At 37.1% G+C, this 24,565-nt stretch overlaps 1 non-coding gene across 1 annotated transcript; it reads right to left on the bottom strand.

The window, feature by feature from the left end:
- Positions 1–18,047: 18,047 nt before the first annotated feature.
- Positions 18,048–18,155, bottom strand: LOC148552929 (small nucleolar RNA R71). The gene has a single exon (XR_015893728.1). It is a non-coding gene; the product is annotated as a small nucleolar RNA R71 (small nucleolar RNA).
- Between the last annotated feature and the right edge of the window lie 6,410 nt (positions 18,156–24,565).

Raw genomic sequence — 24,565 nt, 5'->3', positions numbered from 1 at the left:
GGGATCTCAGGGATCACCTTCTTCTTGGCCACAACTTCATAGAAGTGGTCTTGGTGCACCCTTGAGATGAATCTCTCCATCTCTCATGACTCGGAGGTGGAAGCTTTTGCCTTCCCTTTTCTCTTTCTAGAGATTTCTCCGGCCTTAGGTGCCATAAATGGTTATGGAAAAATAAAAAGCAACGCTTTTACCACACCAAACTTAGAAGGTTTGCTCGTCCTCGAGCAAAAGAAGAAAGAAGAGAGTAGAAGAAAAAGAAATAGAGGAGATGGATGGGGCTTAGTGTTTCGGCCAAGGGGGAGAAGTAGTGTGTATGTTGTGTGAAAATGAAGGAGTGAAGATGGGTTTATATAGGAGTAGAGAGAGGGGTATGGTTCGGCCATTATGGGTGGATTTGGGTGGGAAAGTGGTTTGAATTTGAATGGTGAGGTAGGTGGGGTTTTAGGAAGGATGGATGTGAGTGGTGAAGAGAATGGTGGGATTTGATAGGTGAGGGGTTTTGGGGAAGAGGTATTGAGGTGATTCGTGAATGGGTGAAGAAGTGAGAGAGAGGTGGGGTAAGTGGGGATCCTGTGGGGTCCACAGATCCTGAGGTGTCAAGGATATCTCATCCCTGCACCAAGTGGCATGCAAAAATTCCCCTTTCTGCCAATCCTGGCATTAAACGCCAGGCTGCTGCCCATTTCTGGCGTTTAATGCCAGCTTCTTGCCCATTCCTGGCGTTAAACGCCAGTTTGGTGCCCATTTCTGGCGTTAAACGCCCAGAATGGTGCCAGACTGGGCGTTTAACGCCCATTCTGCTATCCTTACTGGCGTTTAAACGCCAGTAAGTTTCTCCTCCAGGGTGTTCTATTTTTAATACTGTTTTTCCTTCTGTTTTTGCTTTTTCAATTGTTTTTTTGTGACTTCGCATGATCATCAACCTACAGAAAACATAAAATAACAAAAGAAAATAGAAATTTAACATAGATAATTAAAGATTGGGTTGCCTCCCAACAAGCATTTCTTTAATGTCAATAGCTTGACAGTGGGCTCTCATGGAGCCTCACAGATGTTTAGAGCAATGTTGGAACCTCCCAACACCAAACTTTAGAGTTTGAATGTGGGGGTTCAACACCAAACTTAAAGTTTGGTTGTAGCCTCCCAACACCAAACTTAGAGTTTGACTGTGGGGGCTCTGTTTGTCTTTGTATTGAGAGAAGCTCTTCATGCTTTCTCTCCATGGTTATAGAGGGATATCCTTGAGCTTTAAACACAAGGGAGTCTTCATTCACTTGAATGATCAATTCTCCTCTATCAACATCAATCACAGCTTTTGCTGTGGCTAGGAAAGGTCTGCCAAGGATGATGGATTCATCCATACACTTCCCAGTCTCTAGGATTATGAAATCAGCAGGGATGTAGTGGTCTTCAACCTTTACCAAGATATCCTCTACAAGTCCATAAGCCTGTTTCTTTGAATTGTCCGCCATCTCCAGTGAGATTCTTGCAGCTTGTACCTCAATGATCCCTAGCTTCTCCATTACAGAGAGAGGCATGAGGTTTATGCTTGACCCTAGGTCACACAGAGCTTTCTCAAAGGTCATGGTGCATATGGTACAAGGTATTGAGAACTTTCCAGGATCTTGTCTCTTCAGAGGTAATTTCTGCCTAGTCAAGTCATCTAGTTCTTTAGTGAGCAATGGAGGTTTATTCTTCCAAGTCTCATTACCAAATAACTTGGTGTTTAGCTTCATGATTGCTCCAAGGTACTTAGCAACTTGCTCTTCAGTAACATTTTCATCCTCTTCAGAGGAAGAATACTCATTAGAGCTCATGAATGGCAGGAGTAAATTCAATGGAATCTCTATGGTCTCTGTGTGAGCCTCAAATTCCCATGGTTTCTCATCAGGGAATTCCATGGAGGCCAGTGGACGTCCATTGAGGTCTTCCTCAGTGGATATCACTGCCTCTTCCTCCTCTCTAGGTTCGGCCATGTGAGACGTGTTTATGGCCTTGCACTCTCTCTTTGGATTCTCTTCTGTATTGCTTGGGAGAATACTAGGAGGGAGTTCAGTAATTTTCTTTCTCTTCTTTCTCAGCTGACCCACTTGTGCCTCCAAATTTCTAATGGAGGACCTTGTTTCAGTCATGAAACTTTGAGTGGTTTTAATTAGATCAGAGACTATAGTTGCTAAGTCAGAAGACTCCGGTCCAGAAATTAGACATGGCTTACTAGCCAGCCAAGCTTTCAAAGAAAGCTCCGGTCCAAAACACTAGACATGGCCAATGGCCAGCCAAGCTTTAGCAGATCATTGCTCACAATAGCAAAATTGATAGAAATCAACAAGCTCTTGTGATGATAAGTTGAAACCTCGGTCCAAAAGATTAGACATGGCTTCACAGCCAGCCAGACTTCAACAAATCATCATGAAACTCTAGAATTCATTCTTAAAAACTCTGAAGAACAAAATAGAAATTTTTTTTTGTATTTTTGAAAGATTTTTTCGAAAATAAAAAGTAAAAAGCTTAAACATAAAATAAAATTACCTAATCTAAGCAACAAGATGAACCGTCAGTTATCCAAACTCGAACAATCCCCGGCAACGGCGCCAAAAACTTGGTGCACAAAATTGTGATCATCAACAATGGCGCCAAAGACTTAGAGATCTATAACGTGAATCTCACTTTGTCACAATTCTGCACAACTAACCAGCAAGTGCACTGGGTCGTCCAAGTAATACCTTACGTGAGTAAGGGTCGATCCCACGGAGACTGTCGGCTTGAAGCAAGCTATGGTCACCTTGTAAATCTCAGTCAGGCAGATTCAAATGGATATGGAGAATTGATAATTAAAAGATGAACATAAAATAAAGATAGAGATAGAGATAGAGATACTTATGTAATTCATTGGTAGGAATTTCAGATAAGCGTATGAAGATGCTTTGTTCCTCTTGAACCTCTGCTTTCCTATTGCCTTCATCCAATCATTCATACTCCCTTCCATGGCAAGCTTTATGTTGGGCATCACCGTTGTCAATGGCTATTTCCCGTCCTCTTAGTGAAAATGTTCCAAATGCGCTATCACCGCATGACTAATCATCTGTCGGTTCTCGATCATGTTGGGATAGGATCCATTGATCCTTTTGCGTCTGTCACACGCCCAACAATCGCGAGTTTGAAGCTCGTCACAGTCATCCCTTCCCAGATCCTACTGGGAATACCACAGACAAGGTGTAGACTTTCCGGATCTCAAGAATGACCGCCAATAATTCTAGCCTATACCTCGAAGGTTCCAATCTTAGATTAGAAACCCAAGAGATACGCATTCAAGCCATTGCTAGTAGAACCGAGGTGGTTGTCAGGCACATGCTCATAGGTGAGAATGATGATGAGTGTCACGGATCATCACATTCATCTAGTTGAAGAACGAATGAATATCTTAGAGAAGAAGTAGGCATGAATTGAATAGAAGAACAATAGTAATTGTATTAATTCATGAAGAACAACAGAGCTCCACATCTTAATCTATGGTGTGTAGAAACTCCACCGTTTAAAATACATAAGAACAAGGTCTAGGGATGGCCATGAGGCCAGCTCCCAAACGTGAAAAGGTCTATCAAAGTATATCGAGTGTGTAAAATACAATAGCAAAAGGTCCTATTTATAGAAGACTAGTAGCCTAGGGTTGCAGAAATAAGTAATTAAAGCATAAATCTTCTTCCGGGCCCACTTGGTGTGTGCTTGGGCTGAGCATTGAAGCTTTCATGTGTAGAGACTTTTTTTGGAGTTAAACGCCAGCTTTTGTGCCAGTTTGGGCGTTTAACTCCAGCTTTTGTGCCAGTTCTGGCGTTTTGACGCCAGAATTCTTAAGCTGACTTGGAACGCCTGTTTGGGCCATCAAATCTCGGGCAAAGTATGGACTATTATATATTGCTGGAAAGCCCAGGATGTCTACGTTCTAACGCAATTGAGAGCGTGCCAATTGGACTTCTGTAGCTCCAGAAAATCCACTTTGCGTGCAGGGAGGTCAGAATCCAACAGCATCTGCAGTCCTTTTTCAGCCTCTGAATCAGATTTTTGCTCAGGTCCCTCAATTTCAGCCAGAAAATACCTAAAATCACAGAAAAACACACAAACTCATAGTAAAGTCTAGAAATATGATTTTTATTTAAAAACTAATAAAAATATAATAAAAACTAATTAAAATATACTAAAAACATACTAAAAATAATGCCAAAAAGCGTATAAATTATCCGCTCATCAAAGGGCTTTAAACAGTTTTAAGTAAGAGCAAGGAAAAATTTTAAGGATTTAATAGAGAAAACTATTTTTGGGACGTGAATTAACTATTTGTATTTTATTCTATATTCTTACGGCATTCACTTACCCTGCTGAGAACATGCGAGGATGAGGTTCTCACCTCCTACAGATTTCCCTTTCCCTTGGCGTGGAGCCACGACTGAACATCAGAGCTTTATGTACATACGTATTTGTATCTTCTGTATTTGGTGTAGTCTTGAGTTTTCCCCTCACCATTTTATTGTCCTTGAATTTCAGAGGGGTAGGAATTATATTTGAGAATCTTGGAATAAGTTTATGTATATATTGCTATGTGAATAAACATATTTTGTGATTAAGAGGTTTTAAGTAAAGATTTTACATTTTCTTGATTAAAATTCCATCTCGTATTTACGAAGGCTCAATATTAAATAGAATTAGTATAAGATAAAATGTTTTAGAGTTGACTAGCGCTCGGACTTTTAGTACGGTCATAAGGTGCTAAAAGTTAGGGTATTACAAATAGCACATAAACACAATTTAGAGTATGCTCAGAAGCATAGTTAGTCCCCAGATTCTACGGGAACGAACTGCTCTGATACCATAATGTAACACCCTACCACACAAAGGCCTACGCTATAGTCATAAATCAGAATTGGTGAGGTATTATGACACCTAAGCGAAAAAGTACGTACATAGTATTTCGAAGAGATATCATTTAACTTGGAGCCTGTAAAAGAAGGATAAAATAAAATTGATAAATTGTCATCACACACATACAATCCAGAAGTATTACCAAAATACAATCTTGTTTCTCCAAAAAAGAAACCTCAAAGAGGGATAGACAAATGTATATACAAAAGTGGAGAAATAAACATTACTAAGCACAAAATACAAAATACAAAAGGAGTCTTTGTTATCCAAGAGAATCCAGCATGCTTTGCAAGGTGTGTCATGTCCTGTATCTAAAAAACAACAAAATCCGCAACGGGTGAAAATTCGAAGGTTCCCAGTAGGGTAACAGTTCCAAATAGAGATAACGTAAAACTACACAAACCCGCTAAGCAATCCTAAACTTCAACACCCAAGATTTAAGCCTAGGATTTTAGAAACAAAATAGGGTATATACACTAAATCCTCATATATCTCAGTGGTCCATATTCTCAATTCTCCTCTACACATCTCAGCATTTTACTCTTTTCAATATCACAGCCAATTAGTATATGGTTCAGCAATTTATTCAGTAGTAGCAAACATAAGTAATAAGGTGCAAACACAATCAAGAGCAATTACAAAATATATAGCAATTAGCAGTTAAATAGATATATTCACTTAGGCACATAAAACACAAGATCACACTCAAGCAATTTCACATAGATGCACATGATGCTTGGCATGCCTGTCCTACTGGCGATGAGCTCAAGCATCAGTTATGTTGCCAGACCCAAGTCGAGTAAGAGGGATTAACCAACCGTCATTACCCGTAGGTTCTGTAACAACCCTGATTTTCGAGTACATGAGATCTTTTCTGAAAGTACGAATTTCTCCGGAAGATCAGTAAAGGGAACACCTCTGTTATATCATCAAGCATCTCAATCCTCACTATTATGTCATCCTTAAGTTAGAACCTCTTCTGAGGCAAGCTCGATAATGCAATCGCGAAGAACCTAGTTTTTGAACCGTATCGGTTGGCAGTTTTGATTCTGATTTTCGTAAATAGTCTCTGTTTGACGAACCGGACTTGATTCATGAGAGGAGATAGATAATAGTATAATATTATCATTATATTAGTATTAGAATATGCTTGAATGATATTATAAGGTTACCTGGTCTATTTTTGTTAAAAACAGAAAATCGGTTTAACCGGGTTTACGGTTTACTGGTGCAGCTTAACACCAGCACTCTCTGATGACTTTAGCAATGCTAAGGCCTCATTATTCATGTTTTATTCTCATAATAAATATGTTACTAGTGTCATTTATGCTAGTAGCTCAGAAAATAATTTTTAGAGATGTTTTTACGAGTGTTCCGATACACCTAGTTTTAGTAGTTGTACACCAGAGATATTTTAATATTATTTTAATCCACCTCCAAGCCAACCAATCACAACTCACCTTACACCCCCAAGACCTCCAAGGCTGTCTCATTTCATCATTTTGGCCGAAAATAACAAGAGAGAAAAGAGAGAAACTTTCATGAACACTTAATCTTCAAAGCTTGATTTCTTCTGAACTAAAACTCAAATCAAAATTCCGATTTCACCAAAATGATCATCTCTTCTTCCTCTACATAACCATATAACATATCAAGGCTGGAAATAAGGTAAGATAGCTGTCTCCCTCCCTCTTCAATTTGGTTTTCAAGGAAACATGCTTAAACAAGTGTTTTCTTGATGTTCTTTCTTAGATCTCTTGCTTAGCTTGACTTGTGGGCCAAAGATCTTTGATTTCCTGCACGTTTAAGGTGAGGATAACCTTCTTAAGATGCTTCTGAAGTTCGTTTAGTTGATGGTTTAGAGTTTTAAAGTTGTTCTTGATGTGTTTTAGGAGGAAAAAGTGCTTTAAGAACACTTCAAAGAGTAACCGGATTCGGAGCAGCAAATCAAGGTAGGGTGTCACGAAATTAATCTTGAATATTTGTGTTTGAGTTGTGTGAAAGTTGTATGATTTGGCTGTGCTAAAAATTGGTTGCATATATGATTGATTCTTGGTGAAAATTTGGTGAAATTTTGATGAAATTTGATGAAATTCAAGCTATGAATGTGTGTTCTTGTGACTGCTGGAAAAAGAAACCCTAGGCCCTAAATTGGGGTTCAATTTGTGTTAAAATCATGTATAAAAGATGGGATTTTAGTGGCTGGGAATTTATTTTTAATTTTGGTAAAAATCGGTTGCTGAAAAGACTGAAAAACGGGTAAAAACAGAGAAATAATTTGAAGAATATACGAAGAACACGAAGAACACTTTGAGTGTGGTGAAGAACATTTAAGAACACCTTTTGGATCTTATAAAGGGCAAAGAAGTAAATATTTTGGTGTTTGAGGGGTTGTTTTGTAATTTCTGAAAGTTAAGGTGGTTAAAGTAGAAATATTAAAAGTTATCGGGGTAAAAAGTTAATTTTAAAGGTTAAAAGGTAAAGGCAAGGTAATTTTCGAAGATTTAATAATAAAATAATAAATAATAATAAAATATTAAATAATAATATTTAATTAAAAATAATATTTTAATAAAAATAATAAAATAATGCGAAAAAGGAAGTTTTCTGTAAAAGCTTTAGAAAGACAACTTTAAGTGCAGAATCTCATAATTATCTTCATAAAACACTTAGGGAGTGGTAATAACATGTTAGTGAGGCAAAGATAAATAAAAGATAAAAAGTTAAAGAAAAGATAAAAACCAAAGAAAAAGTCTGTAAAATTTTAATGACAGAAAAACAGACAGAGACTAGTGAACGAACTAGGGCAACTTAGTTAGTACTTGAGTTGCGACTAGGGTTAGGTGTTATATGAAAAGTTAAACTGTTTCAGTATAGACTTTATGAACCTATACCTGGGACAGGCTAACTATTCATACCGAAATTTATATAAGCTTTAAATACACATGTTAAACAGAGAAATCAGAGCAGAATAAAGTAACACAGAGCACAGAGTAACCAGAGTAAAGTAAAGAGATACAAAGAGAAAAGAATAATATGATAAAGAAAAATGGTTTGAGCCAGGATATTGTAAAAGTGAAAGATGTAAAGTTTGTACAGTATGATTGAACAGAGAAAGAAAGAGATACTGCATAAGAATGTGAAAATGATGATGAATAATGAGAATGATGATGAATGATGATAATGAGAATGATTATGTAATGATCTGCTGCGTGAAGGCAGTCAGATAGATAGTGGTACGACCACAGAACGTTTTCCAGTGTTACACAGCTATTGAGAGCTGTACCTGCAACTGATAACCTGGGATCACTTGCAGAGGATATTAATTCATACACGGCTAGAATGCCGCACCTGTAAGGCAAGGATTGCTTACAGAGAATATAATTTCATACACGGCTGGAATGCCGCCACCTGTAAGGCAAAGTTTGCTTACAGAGGATATGACGCATACATCGGTTAGTGAGAACTGTACCTATGCTGACTGGAAAACCATACCCGTTTCAGCTGCTTCGGGTTATGTCGGGAGCAGGTAGAAACCGACAGATGAGCTCATTACCTGCGCTAGGGCTAGACATGCATCATACTTGGTTGCGCATTTCCTTTGTTATGATTGTGGTATGAATGTATGCTTTCCTTGTTTGTATTCCATTCTCTGCGCTTGTGTTATTTTCTTGTATTCTTCTGTTTGTGTTCTGCTATCTGTTTTCTCTATCTTCTCTACTTATCTGTGTTTTCTAATTACTGCTTCTTTATATTCTGCTAATAGTCTGCTAAACAACATAGAATTAATGAACGTAACTAATAACCCCGACCCTACTAAGAACTCCCTAGTTCTTACCCCTTCTCTCTCCCTTCCCCCTTCAGATGGAAGTAAGAGTACCTTACCATAGTTCGCTGATGACCGTTTGCAAGAAGAGGATTCTGCTCTAGATAGTCTTTTGAGTCTAGGGTGAATATCGTTCTCTGTTTATATGTATATACTGTGAGACCAGCCAACATCTGTACCCCATTCGTATGCGCACTTTAACCTAAATCTTATGTACGAGATTCCTGTTGTGTGGCTACTTCATGAGGTACCAGAGAGACGTCCTGTGGAAAAGTCTGATCGTGCAGAGGAGTAGCAGATGATGTTCTATCTTTTGATGACGTTCCACCTGACTTGAGTTGTGAAGACTTAGAACGTACTTTCCCTCGCTTTAGTAGTTTAGAGGGACTAGGTGAGTATAGAATCTAGGCTAGCCTAGGTGCCATCTTAGAGACCTCTTGAACAGGTCAGGACCTGGGATGTTGTATGTATGTATATATATATAGTTATTATCTAGCTATATCTAGGGGTGTTCTAACTAAAGGTCTATACTCTAATAAAGGCTGGATAACTGAATGTTGCTAGCTACTCAAGATGTATTTATGTGTGGTTGTTTATAACTGTTTTATCTGATATTACTTGTGAATTGATTATGAATGATTCCGTCTACTAACCCAAATGTTTTCATTTAAAAAAAATACACCTCGCAAATTAACTATGCTTTTAACAACGAATCAGGTTCATATGATAAATAATAGATAATAATTAGGAAGACAAATTGGTAGCGCTCAGTTTCCAGTATGATCTAGACATATTGAAAATTGGGTCGTTACAGGTCCCATAAAAGCAAGCGTGATTCACCAAACTATCCTTGCCCAGAACTTTCAAAGATCAATGTGCAAGCAAAATTTACCACCGTCCTTGCCAATAACATTAGTCCACTAGTACGCAGGATTAACCAACCGTCCTTACCGGGTATCTCGAACAAGCGGGATTAACCACCATCCTTGTCTAAAACAAATATCAATCAATGCGCAAGTAGGATTCAGCATTGTCCTTTCCATTTTAGTAATTAAGATCTCAATCAGTCATCAGTAAAGTCTTTAATCAATTTCATAATCAATAGATTCATTAATCATAATCATTGTCCAATTCCTCAAACTCAAAATTCATAAATTCCCAATTCTCTACCAATAATCAATTATATTCTTTTTAATTCACATACACTTATATCAGAGCCTAAAGACTAGCTATTGGACCTCATTTGGGGGATTACAGGGGTTTACAAGCTTGCCAAAAAGGCTAAACAGTCAAAAACAGTGTTTTTTTAAGAAAATAGGACATGTGTGTATGCATGCTTCTGTGCGCACACACTAATTAGAATACACTTCCTGTAGCGTGCGTACGCACCACCTTGGTCCTGCGCACATCTTGTAAAACTCCCTTGGCGTGCGTACATACACCCTTGTGCATGCGTACGAGCACTTACACTCGCTCTGAGTAGTGCGCACGCACACCAGCTGGTTTTCTGCAAAAGTCTGCAATATCATATTTTTATACTAGTTTTATAACACTCATAACTTTTGCTACAATCCTCTAATTTTGATAGAGAAAAATCGTCGGTTAGAAATTTTCACAAAATAATTCCGTCAAAGTATAGATCCAAACCGATAGACAATCCTCAATCAAAGTTTAATTTATTTGTCACAAGTGCAAACTAATAAAAACCGAGAGTACTTAAACCTTGGGTCATCTCTCAAAGAATTGCAGGGAAGTGTGCATATTGGTTATGAGGTATTTTTGGGGTTTTAAGAATGATAGACGAAAAATGTAAATAACAAGAAAGTAACCTAACAACTAAGATAATATAAATGCTAAAAGACACTCATGGCAAGGATTAAGAGTCAAGGTTTCCCATCTTGTATCATTGACCACAACATGGTAATTACAAAAGGTTAATTCCACTTAGTTTTTCTCTAACATCGCAGGGTTAAGTCAGGTGGACATAATTGATCCTAAGACCAATTAACAACCATAAATCACCAGTGAAACTGCACATCAATGATATCAAAGGATCAAAGTCCTTAATCACAAGCCAAGAGTATAAAAATCTACTCTAAAATTCAACCAAGCATTTTATCAAACATTTAGAAGGTATAAAAGAAAAGCATGGTAAAATTGAAAGAAATAATAAGATGTAAAACTACCAAATGTAAGAAAACAATAATAACAACTCAATTAGACAATAAGAAACATAAAACATAAATTACATTATTAGAAATTAAAATCAACAAAAGTCATGAACACAAAAGCAACAAAATAAAGGAAATAACAAGTAAAACTAAAAGAGCAAAATGTAAAAACAAGAAATTGCAAGGAAACTAAATCAAAGCAACAATTAAAAGCTAAACCTAAGAGAAATCTATCATAAAGCTACCCTAATTCTAGAGAGAAGAGAGAGCTTTTCTCTCTAAAATATGACTTAAAGCATGTTTCTAAACTAAACCTAATTGCTCTCCCCTTGTACGTTCTTGAATTTGCCCTCAAATACTTCCGAAATGAGTTGTATTTAGGCCTGGATGAGCTCAGAAATCGTCCCCAGCGTGTTCCTTTAAGTTGGTCACATGCTGCTTGTCACGCGTACACGTGGGTCACGCATACACGTGGGTCGCGCTTACGTAGAACTGGGCAGATTACCAAAACCTCATTTCTTCATGAATTCTCCATTTTTACATGCTTTTTCTTCACTTCTTTGATCCAATCCTTGCCTCCTAAGCCTGAAATCACTCAACAAACATATCAAGGCATCGAATGGAATTAAAGTAGATTAAATTTAGCAATTTAAGGGCCCAAAAATCATGTTTTCACTCTTAGGCACAATTTAGGAGAAATTCATAAAACCATGCTATTTTAATGAATAAATATAGAAAAAGTTGATAAAATCCATCGAATTCAATACAAGATAAAATATAAAAATGTGGTTTATCAATCTCCCCACACTTAAACAATAGCATGTCCTCATGTTAAACTCAAGAAAGACAAGAAACGAGGTATGGACATTTATTTAATGCAAACTATCTAAATGCAACCTAACTAAATGCATGCAACTACTTGGTCAAAATAAATCAAATTCCAAGAATACATATATGAACACAAGGACTAAGGCAATCATAATAAAATCAAATCCAGAATTGAATTAAGTTATTGAAAAGAATTATAAACTTGCAAGATAAGAAATAATAACGGGTGGAAACATAGAATTGAGCAATCGAACCACTCATCGGATGTGTATACGCTCTAATCGCTCAAGTGTTTAGGGATGATCCACTCAATTCTCTTCTAATCATGCTTTCTAAGATTTGTTTTTCATCTAAGAATCAAGAATTATTCAATGCATGCATACAAATATCATGAAGACTTTTCACAAGGTTGTAATAGGGTTAGGGTAAAAGTAATGATATATATATAATGTGTGTGTGTGTGTGGATAAGTAAGCTTGAAATTTGAATCATTGATTAACTTAAGCTCTCACCTAACACACAACCTATTTAACTCTAATGCAAAACCTAGCTACCCATTATTTCACTTTTTCACACACTCATGCATTCCCTTTTTTATCATAACATATATGCATTGTTATTATTACTTTACTTTGGGGCATTTTGTCCCCTTTTTATTGCTTTCTTTTTCTTTTCCTTCTTCTTATTTTATTTTATTTTTTTTCTTTTCTTTTTCTCTTTTTTTTTTCTTTTATATAACATAATATATACATAAGAGACTAATGCATATATTTTAAGTGTTGAATGCATGAATATGTACCCAATTCCCAATATCTTCAACAAAAGTATAAAAATACACTTTAATCTCAAATAATGTTCCCAAATTTTCCCACACTTGAATGATACACACTCTCACTAGCCTGAGCTAATCAAAGATCTAAATTAAGGTTATTTATTATTTTTTAGTTAGGGTTAGCGATGTGCTAAAATTGAGAATAAAAGGGGATTCAAATAGACTCAAAATTGTCCAACAATGGTGGATAAAAGGGCAAGGCTATTTGGGTAAGTGAGCTCAAATGAAATAAAGCCCTCAATCATATAAATGCATATATACATCAAATAATGGACATACAGAATCAAACAAATCAAACATTACACTCATAGAAAGAGAATAACACACACAAGAATGAAATAGTGGTTATATGATGTAACCACACCATTAGGCTCAAAACTCACATGGTTGTGTGTTCTTAGCTCAAAAATTATGTTCCACAATATATAGTTCAAGCAAGTTTCAATGAAAAATATTTCAACTCAAATCAATTTTGGAATGCCCTATGGATAAATTCTTTGGAAAATTTTATTATTTTAACTAAGTTTATTATATATATATATATAACCAAGAAAATGCAACTAAGAATTCTAAAATGCATGGTAATAATAGAATACTTAAATGTGAAAGTGTTGAGATTAGGATTTTTTTTCACCCAAAAATCGGCCGATTGGTCGGATGACCTCCCCCCACTTAAAAGGTTGCACCGTCCTCATTGCATTCAAAGATGAGCAAGGGGGTACAGCGACTACACGGGTTGCCACCTTCAGCTGGTGGATCAACCGGGTGCTGGATGTTCTTTCATCTGCTTCCTTTTTAGCTTATAGTGGGTCATCCTGAAAGATAGAAAACAAGATAGTAAGACGAGTAAATGTAAAAGTAAGGAAGCATAAATTGTTAGGATGAGGTGATGATCACTAAAATAAAGTGAGTGAATTAGTGTGTGACATTGATGAAAACAAGTGTGTGAATTCTAAATTACGCGCGGTTTAGAATACACACACTAGCATGAAAAGCAATGTCACATTTTACACAAAAGAAGTATGCACTTCACTCATATTAGTGTGCTTGAGATACTTTGAAGGAAACTTGTAAGTTAAAATAAACAAATAAATAATAAAGAAGCAAGAAAGCATTCAAGCAAGAATCAAGCAATTGTGAAATGGATAATGCATGGACATTGGTTGATGTACAAGAAAACTTAATGAACAAAAGAAACTATGGAAATCACACATCAATCAATGACACACTTTGAATTTTTGTTCGCATAACCTAATTGACATAGAATAGGAACATGGGTGCTATGCAACTTAGAAAAAAGAGAGATAGAAGTTAACATCAATCACATAACAAGCATGGTTGATGAGCGGATAATTTATACGCTTTTTGGCATTGTTTTTAGTATGTTTTTAGTAGGATCTAGTTACTTTTAGGGATGTTTTTCTTAGTTTTTATGTTAAATTCACATTTCTGGACTTTACTATGAGTTTGTGTATTTTTCTGTGATTTCAGGTATTTTCTGGCTGAAATTGAGGGACTTGAGCAAAAATCAGATTCAGAGGTTGAAAAAGGACTGCTGATACTGTTGGATTCTGACCTCCCTGCACTCAAAGTGGATTTTCTAGAGCTACAGAACTCAAAATGGCGCACTTCCAATTGCGTTGGAAAGTAGACATCCAGGGCTTTCCAGAAATATATAATAGTATATACTTTGGCTGCGTTTAGAGGACGTAAAAGGGCGTTGAACGCCAGTTCTACGCTGCTGTCAGGAGTTAAACGCCAGAAACACGTCACAAACCAGAGTTGAACGCCAGAAACACGTTACAACCTGGCGTTCAACTCCAAGAAGGACCTCTCCATATGTAAACTTCAAGCTCAGCCCAAGCACACACCAAGTGGGCCCCGGAAGTGGATTTATGCATCAATTACTTACTTTTGTAAACCCTAGTAACTAGTTTAGTATAAATAGGACTTTTTACTATTGTATTAGTCATCTTTGGTCTCAGTTTTAATCTATTGTTCATCTTAGGAGACTATTGATCATGTTTAGGGGGCTGGCCTCTCGGCCATGCCTGAACCTTTCACTTATGTATTTTTAACGGTAGAGTTTCTACACTCCATAGATTAAGGTGTGGAGCTCTGCTGTTCCTCATGAATTAATGCAAAGTAGTACTGTTTCTTTATTTAATTCAACTTATTCCGTTTCTAAGATATTCATTCGCACTTCAACATGAATGTGATGAACGTGACAATCATCATCATTCCCTATGAACGCGTGCTTGACAACCACTTCCGTTCTACCTTCGATTGAATGATTATCTCTTGGATCTCTTAATCAGAATCTTCGTGGTGTAAGCTAGATTGATGGCGGCATTCATGAGAATCCGGAAAGTCTAAACCTTGTCTGTGGTATTCCGAGTAGGATTCTGGGATTGAATGGCTGTGACGAACTTCAAACTCGCGAGTGCTCGGCGTAGTGACAGACGCAAAAGGAGGGTGAATCCTATTCTAGCATGATCGAGAACCTCAGATGATTAGCCGTGCTGTGACAGAGCATTTGGACCATTTTCACAAGAGGATAGGATACAGCGATTGACCACGGTGATGCCTCCAGACGATTAGCCATGCAGTGACAGCGCATCGGACCATTTTCTAGAGAGGATGAAAAGTAGCCATTGACAATGATGAGGTCCTTACATAAAGCCAGCCATAGAAAGGAGTAGGACTGATTGGATGAAGACAGCAGGAAAGCAGAAGTTTAGAGGGACGAAAGCATCTCTATACCTTTATCTGAAATTCTCACCAATGATATACATAAGTATTTCTATCTTTATTTTGTGTCTATTTTTACTATTTATTTTCGAAAACTCCATAACTATTTTATATCCGCCTGACTGAGATTTACAAGGTGACCATATCTTGCTTCATACCAACAATCTCCGTGGGATCGATCCTTACTCACGTAAGGTTTATTACTTGGACGACCCAGTGCACTTGCTGGTTAGTTGTATCGAAGTTGTGAATGACAAACGATTTATTAAGACGTGCGTACAGAGTTTTTGGCGCCGTTGCCTGAGATCGCAATTTTGTGCACCAAGTTTTTGGCGCCATTGCCGGAGATTGTTCGAGTTTGGACAACTGACGGTTCATCTTGTTGCTCAGATTAGGTAATTTTTTTTTGTTTTATTTTAAAAAAATTTTCAAAAATCTTTCAAAAATTTCTCATCTGTTTTTGAAAAAAAAATAAAAAATTAAAAATAAAAAATAAAAAATAAAAAAATAAAAATTCTTTTCAAAAATTTTATTATGTTCTTCAGAATTTTTAAGAATGAATTCTAGTGTTTCATGATGATTTGTTGAATCATGGCTGGCTGTAAGCCATGTCTAATCTTTTGGACTGGGGTTTCAACTTATCATCACAAGAGCTTGTTGATTTTCACACACTTAGTTGCTCTATACATGGAAAGTATCAATATCTTCTAAAGCTTGGCTGGCTAGTAAGCCATGCCTAACCCTCAGATTGGAGCTTTAGACTAAGAATACACGATTCCTGGAATTCATATTAAAAATTTTGGAATCCTTATTTTTCTTTTACAAATAATTTTCAAAAAATTACAAAAAAAAATCATAAAATCGTAAAATCAAAAATATTTTGTGTTTCTTGTTTGAGTCTTGAGTCAATTTTTAAGTTTGGTGTCAATTGCATACTCACCTTGCATTTTTCGAAAATTGCATTCATGCATTGCATTCATAGTGTTCTTCATGATCTTCAAGTTGTTCTTGGTAATTCTTCTTGTTTGATCTTGATGTTTTCTTGTTTTGTGTATTTTCTTGTTTCTCATGTGCATTTTTGCATCCATAGAGTCTAAGCATCAAAGATTTCTAAATTTGGTGTCTTGCATGTTTTCTTTGCATCAAAAATTTTTCAAAAATAAGTTCTTGATGTTCATCATGATCTTCAAAGTGTTCTTGGTGTTCATCTTGACATTCATAGCATTCTTGCATGCATTCATTGTTTTGATCCAAAATTTTCATGCATTGCATCATTTTCATGTTTTTCTCTTTCATCATTGAAAATTCAAAAAATCAAAAAAAAAATATCTTTCCCTTTTTTCTCTCATAAATTCGAAAATTTGAGTTGACTTTTTCAAAATTTTTAAAATCTAGTTGTTTCTTATGAGTCAAATCAAATTTTCAATTTAAAAATCTTATATTTTTCAAAATCTTTTTCAAAAATCAAATCTTTTTCATTTTATCTTATTTATTTTCAAAAATTATAAAAATATTTTTCAAAAATCTTTTCTTAATTTTATCTCATAATTTTCGAAAATATCATCATCAATTAATGTTTTGATTCAAAAATTTCAAGTTTGTTACTTACTTGTTAAGAAAGATTCAAACTTTAAGTTCTAGAATCATATCTTGTGATTTTTTGTGAATCAAGTCATTAATTGTGATTTTAAAAATCAAATCTTTTTCAAAACTAATTTCAATCATATCTTTTTCAAAAATTTTATTTTAAAATATCTTTTCTAACTTTTTATCTTCTTATCTTTTCAAAATTGATTTTCAAATTTGTTTTAACTAACTAACTAACTTTTTGTTTGTTTCTTATCTTTTTCAAAACTACCTAACTAACTCTCTCTCTCTCTAATTTTCGAAAATATCTCCTTCTTTTTCAAAAATTCTTTTTAATTAACTAATTGTTTTAAATTTTAATTTTAATTTTCGAAAATCACTAACCATTTTTCAAAAATAATTTTCAAAATTCCTCTTTCTCTCTCATCCCTTCTATTTATTTATTTAATTACTAATATCTCTTCCTCACTCACCAAAAATCCGAACCCCCTCTCTCTCTCTGAGTTCAGATTTTCTCTTCTTCTTTTCTTCTACTCACACAGGGACCTCTATACTGTGGTAAAAAGGATCCCTATTATTATTTTTCTGTTCCCTCTTTTTCATATGAGCAGGAGCAAGGACAAGAATATTCTTGTTGAAGCAGATCCAGAACCTGAAAGGACTCTGAAAAGGAAACTAAGAGAAGCTAAATTACAATAATCCAGCAAGCACCTTTTAGAAATTTTCGAACAGGAAGAGGAGATGGCAGCCAAAAATAATAATAATGCAGGGAGGATGCTTGGTGACTTTACTGCACCTAATTCCAATTTACATGGAAGAAGCATCTCCATCCCTACCATTGGAGCAAACAATTTTGAGCTGAAACCTCAATTAGTTTTTTCTGATGCAGTAGAACTGCAAGTTCCATGGACTTCTATCTGAAGATCCTTTTCAGTTCTTAACTGAATTTTTGCAGATCTGTGATACTGTTAAGACTAATGGAGTAGATCCTGAGGTCTACAGGCTCATGCTTTTCCCTTTTGCTGTAAGAGACAGAGCTAGAGTGTGGTTGGACTCTCAACCCAAAGATAGCCAGAACTCTTGGGATAAGCTGGTCACGACTTTCTTAGCCAAGTTCTTTCCTCCTCAAAAGCTTAGTAAGCTTAGAGTGGATGTTCAAACCTTCAGATAGAAAGAAGGTGAATCCCTCTATGAAGCTTGGGAGAGATACAAGCAACTGACCAAAAAGTGTCCTTCTGACATGCTTTCAGAATGGACCATTCTGGATATATTCTATGATGGTCTGTCTGAATTAGCTAAGATGTCATTGGATACTTCTGCAGGTGGATCCATTCACCTAAAGAAAATGCCTGCAGAAGCTCAAGAACTCATTGACATGGTTGCTAATAACCAGTTCATGTACACTTCTGAGAGGAATTCTGTGAGTAATGGGACGCCTCAGAAGAAGGGAGTTCTTGAAATTGATACTCTGAATGCCATATTGGCCCAAAATAAAATATTGACTCAGCAAGTCAATATGATTTCTCAGAGTCTAAATGGAATGCAAGCTGCATCCAACAGTACTCAAGAGGCATCTTTTGAAGAAGAAGCTTATGATCCTGAGAACCCTGCAATTGCAGAGGTGAACTACATGGGTGAACCATATGGAAACACCTATAACCCCTCATGGAGAAATCATCCAAATCTCTCATGGAAGGATCAACAAAAGCCTCAACAAGGCTTTAATAATGGTGGAAGAAATAGGTTTAACAATAGTAAACCTTTTCCATCATCCACTCAGCAACAGACAGAGAACTCTGAACAAAATACCTTTAATTTAACAAACTTAGTCTCTGATCTATCTAAGGCCACTGTGAGTTTCATGAATGAAACAAGGTCCTCCATTAGAAATTTGGAAGCACAAGTGGGCCAGCTGAGAAAAAGGATCACTGAAATCCCTCCTAATACTCTCCCAAGCAATACAGAAGAAAATCCAAAAGGAGAGTGCAAGGCCATTGATATAACCATCATGGCCAAATCCAAAGAGGAAGGGGAGGACGTGAATCCCAAGGAGGAAGACCTCCTGGGATGTCCAGTGATCAATAAGGAGTTTCCCTTTGAGGAACCAAAGGAATCTGAGGCTCATCTAGAGACAATAGAGATTCCATTGAACCTCCTTATGCCATTCATGAGCTCTAAAGAGTACTCCTCTTCTGAAGAGAATGAAGATGTTACTGAAGAGCAAGTTGCCAAGTTCCTTGGTGCAATCATGAAGCTGAATGCCAATTTATTTGGTAATGAGACTTGGGGAGATGAACCTCCCCTGTTCACCAATGAACTAAATGCATTGGATCAACTGAGATTATCTCAGAAGAAACAGGATCCTGGAAAGTTCCTGATACCTTGTACCATAGGCACCATGACCTTTGAGAAGGCTCTGTGTGACCTTGGTTTAGGGATAAACCTCATGCCCCTCTCTGTAATAGAGAAACTAGGAATCTTTGGGGTGCAAGCTGCTAAAATCTCATTAGAGATGGCAGACAATTCAAGAAAATAGGCTTATGGACAAGTAGAGGACGTGTTAGTAAAGGTTGAAGGCCTTTACATCCCTGCTGATTTCATAGTCCTAGATACTGGAAAGGATGAGGATGAATCCATCATCCTTGGAAGACCCTTCCTAGCCACAACAAGAGCTGTGATTGATGTTGACAGAGGCGAACTAGTCCTTCAATTGAATGAGGACTCCCTTGTGTTTAAAACTCAAGGTCATCCTTCTGTAAACATGGAAAAGAGGCACAGTAAACTTCTCTCAAAACAGAGTCAACCAAAACCCCCACAGTCAAACTCTAAGTTTGGTGTTGGGAGGCCACAACCAAACTCTAAGTTTGGTGTTGAACTCCCATATCCAAACTCTAAGTTTAGTGTTGGGGAGTCTCAACAATGCTCTGAACATCTGTGAGGCTCCATGAGAGCCCACTGTCAAGCTATTGACATTAAAGAAGCACTTGTTGTGAGGCAACCTAATTTTTATTTATCTAATTTTAATTTATTTTTATTGTTATTTCATGTTTTATTAGGTTCATGATCATGTGGAGTCACAAAATAAATATAAAAATTGAAAACGGAATCAAAAACAGCAGAAGAAAAATCACACCCTGGAGGAGGATCTTACTAGCGTTTAAACGCCAGTAAGGAGCATCTGTCTGGCGTTCAACGCCAGAACAGAGCATGTTTCTAGCGTTGAACGCCAGAAACAAGCAGCATCCTGGCGTCCAGACGCCAGAAATGCGCAGTGAAGAAGAGCTGGCGCTGAACGCCAGAAACAAGCATCTGGCTGGCGTTCAACGCCAGAAATATGCTGCATCTGGGCGTTGAACGCCCAGAACAAGCATCAATTCAGCGTTTAAATGCCAGAATTGCATGCAAAGGCACCACAGGATCCCCACCTACCACTACTCACTCTCTTCCCAATAAACCTCTTCCCCAAAACTCTTCACCAACCACCTCAATCTCTCTTCCCTATCACCACTTCACCACTCACATCCATCCACTCTTCCCCAAAACCCACCCTTATGGCCGAACCTTACCCCCTCTCCCTTCCCTATATATAGCCCTCCATTCTTCCTCAGTTTCACACAACCCAATCCCACCCATATGGCCGAATACACACATCCCTCCATCTCCTCCATATCTTCTTCTATTCTTTCTTCTTTTGCTCGAGGGCGAGCAACATTCTAAGTTTGGTGTGGTAAAAGCATAGCTTTTTTTATTTTTCCATAACCATTAATGGCACCTAAGGCCAGAGAAACCTCAAGAAAGAGGAAAGGGAAGACAATTGCTTCCACCTCTGAGTCATGGGAGATGGAAAGATCCATCTCACAAGCCCATCACTAAGAAAAGGATGGAGCAAACAAGAGAGCACATTCATGGATCTCAACAGGCACATGAAGAAGCTCATCATCAAGAAACCCCTGAGATACCTCAAGGGATGCACTTTCCTCCACAAAACTATTGGGAGCAAATCAATACCTCCCTAGGAGAATTAAGTTCCAACATGGGACAATTAAGGGTGGAACATCAAGAGCACTCCATCATCCTTCATGAAATTAGAGAAGATCAAAGAGCAATGAGGGAGGAGCAACAAAGACAAGGAAGAGACATACAAGAGCTCAAGGACATCATTGGTTCCTCAAGAAGGAAATGCCACCATCACTAAGGTGGATTCATTCCTTGTCCTTAAATTCTCTGTTTTTTTTCTTTATGTTAGGTGCTTATCCATGTTTGTGTCTTATTACATGATCATTAGTATTTAGTAACTATGTCTTAAAGTTATGAATGTCCTATGAATCCATCACCTCTCTTAAATGAAAAATATTTTAATTCAAAAGAACAAGAAGTACATGAGTTTCGAATTTATCCTTGAACTTCGTTTAATTATATTGATGTGGTGACAATGCTTCTTGTTTTCTGAATGAATGCCTGAACAGTGCATATGTCTTTTGAAGTTGTTGTTAAAGAATGTTAAATATGTTGGCTCTTGAAAGAATGATGACAAGGAGACATGTTATTTGATAATTTGAAAAATCATAAAAATGATTCTTTAAGCAAGAAAAAGCAGCAAAGAACAAAACTTGCAGAAAAAAAAAGAAAAATAGCGAAAAAAAATAGAAAGAAAAAGAAAAAGCAAGCAGAAAAAGCCAAAAGCTCTTAAAACCAAAAGGCAAGAGCAAAAAGCCAATAACCCTTAAAACCAAAAGGCAAGGGTAAATAAAAAGGATCCCAAGGCTTTGAGCATCAGTGGATAGGAGGGCCTAAAGGAATAAAATCCTGGCCTAAGCGGCTAAACCAAGCTGTCCCTAACCATGTGCTTGTGGCGTGAAGGTGTCAAGTGAAAACTTGAGACTGAGCGGTTAAAGTCAAGGTCCAAAGCAAAAAAAGAGTGTGCTTAAGAACCTTGGACACCTCTAATTGGGGACTTTAGCAAAGCTGAGTCACAATCTGAAAAGGTTCACCCAGTTATGTGTCTGTGGCATTTATGTATCCGGTGGTAATACTGGAAAACAAAGTGCTTAGGGCCACGGCCAAGACTCATAAAGTAGCTGTGTTCAAGAATCAACATACTGAACTAGGAGAATCAATAACACTATCTGAACTCTGAGTTCCTATAGATGCCAATCATTCTGAACTTCAATGGATAAAGTGAGATGCCAAAACTATTCAAGAGGCAAAAAAGCTACAAGTCCCGCTCATCTGATTGGAGCTATGTTTCATTGATGGTTTGGAATTTATAGTATATTCTCTTCTTTTTATCCTATTTGATTTTCAGTTGCTTGGGGACAAGCAACAATTTAAGTTTGGTGTTGTGATGAGCAGATAATTTATACGCTTTTTGGCATTGTTTTTAGTATGTTTTTAGTAGGATCTAGTTACTTTTAGGGATGTTTTTATTAGTTTTTTTGTTAAATTCACATTTCTGGACTTTACTATGAGTTTGTGTGTTTTTCTGTGATTTCAGGTATTTTCTGGCTGAAATTGAGGGACCTGAGCAAAAATCAGATTCAGAGGTTGAAGAAGGACTGCTGATGCTGTTGGATTCTGACCTCTCTGCACTCAAAGTGGATTTTCTGGAGCTACAGAACTCAAAATGGCGCGCTTCCAATTGCGCTGGAAAGTAGACATCCAGGGCATTTCAGCAATATATAATAGTCTATACTTTGGTCGAGTTTAGACGACGTAAAAGGGCGTTGAATGCCAGTTCTATGCTGCTGTCTGGAGTTAAACGCCAGAAACACGTCACAAACCAGAGTTGAACGCCAGAAACACGTTACAACTTGGCGTTCAACTCCAAGAAGGACCTCTCCACGTGTAAACTTTAAGCCAGCCCAAGCACACACCAAGTGGGCCCCGGAAGTGGATTTATGCATCAATTACTTACTTCTGTAAACCCTAGTAACTAGTTTAGTATAAATAGGACTTTTTACTATTGTATTAGTCATCTTTGGTCTCAGTTTTAATCTATTGTTCATCTTAGGAGACTATTGATCATGTTTAGGGGGCTGGCCTCTCGGCCATGCCTGAACCTTTCACTTATGTATTTTTAACGGTAGAGTTTCTACACTCCATAGATTAAGGTGTGGAGCACTGCTGTTCCTCATGAATTAATGCAAAGTACTACTGTTTCTTTATTTAATTCAACTTATTCTGTTTCTAAGATATTCATTCACACTTCAACATGAATGTGATGAACGTGACAATCATCATCATTCCCTATGAACGCGTGCCTGACAACCACTTCCGTTCTACCTTCGATTGAATGATTATCTCTTGGATCTCTTAATCAGAATCTTCGTGGTGTAAGCTAGATTGATGGCGGCATTCATGAGAATCCGGAAATTCTAAACCTTGTCTGTGGTATTCCGAGTAGGATTCTGGGATTGAAAGACTGTGACGAACTTCAAACTCGCGAGTGCTCGGCGTAGTGACAGACGCAAAAGGAGGGTGAATCCTATTCCAGCATGATCGAGAACCTCAAATGATTAGCCGTGCTGTGACAGAGCATTTGGACCATTTTCACAAGAGGATAGGATGCAGCCATTGACCACGATGATGCCTCCAGACGATTAGCCATGCAGTGACAGCGCATCGGACCATTTTCCAGAGAGGATGAAAAGTAGCCATTGACAATGGTGAGGTCCTTACATAAAGCCAGCCATAGAAAGGAGTAGGACTGATTGGATGAAGACAGCAGGAAAGCAGAAGTTTAGAGGGATGAAAGCATCTCTATACCTTTATCTGAAATTCTCACCAATGATATACATAAGTATTTCTATCTTTATTTTCTGTCTATTTTTACTATTTATTTTCGAAAACTCCATTACTATTTTATATCCGCCTGACTGAGATTTACAAGGTGACCATAGCTTGCTTCATACCAACAATCTCCGTGGGATCGACCCTTACTCACGTAAGGTTTATTACTTGGACGACCCAGTGCACTTGCTGGTTAGTTGTATCGAAGTTGTGAATGACAAATGATTTATTAAGACGTGCGTACAGAGTTTTTGGCGCCGTTGCCTGAGATCACAATTTCGTACACCAATGGTCCACAAAGTTTAAAAAGCTCAAAAATATGTCACTAGGTAAGTTTATGTTGAGTTAAGAAATTAACTAACTCAATTGATGATTACAAACATTGATCTAATGGGTCAAACACCCAATTAGTTTTGATTTTCTTAGTTAATGATTGTAGACCAAAATAGCAGCAGCCCAAAGAGATCTTGGTAGGCTCTCTAATTCTCAAATCCCAAAGAAATAAAGCAAAGAAATCAGCTAGGCTAAATGGAAAATATATCCAACCCAAGTCCAAGAAGATTCCACCAAGCTGAAGCCTTCCAAAGCCAATGCTCACAAGTTTGCTTCGATCAGAATTAGAAAGAAAGAGAGAGCTTCGTTCTTCTTGTTCATTCACTAGAGAAGAAAGAAATAAAAAGGTTAAATCACAAAAGAAAATGTCTAATCATCCTAATCAAAGCAAGCTAAGTGACATGAAGGATTGATGCCGATTCAGAATTCACAAAATAACTTCCATTGTTTGAGAAATCTGGTTTAGGTTATGTGACAAAAGATAATGTAGTTTTTGATAATTCTTTTACAAAGTTCATGGCCTCTTCTTCAAAA

Source organism: Arachis ipaensis, chromosome B7, assembly GCF_059453495.1.
Source record: "Arachis ipaensis isolate K30076 ecotype BB chromosome B7, ASM5945349v1, whole genome shotgun sequence".
In the NCBI taxonomy this organism is placed as follows: Eukaryota; Viridiplantae; Streptophyta; class Magnoliopsida; order Fabales; family Fabaceae; genus Arachis; species Arachis ipaensis.
Note: the sequence above shows the minus strand (reverse complement) of the source record. Positions and strands in the feature narration are given on the sequence as shown.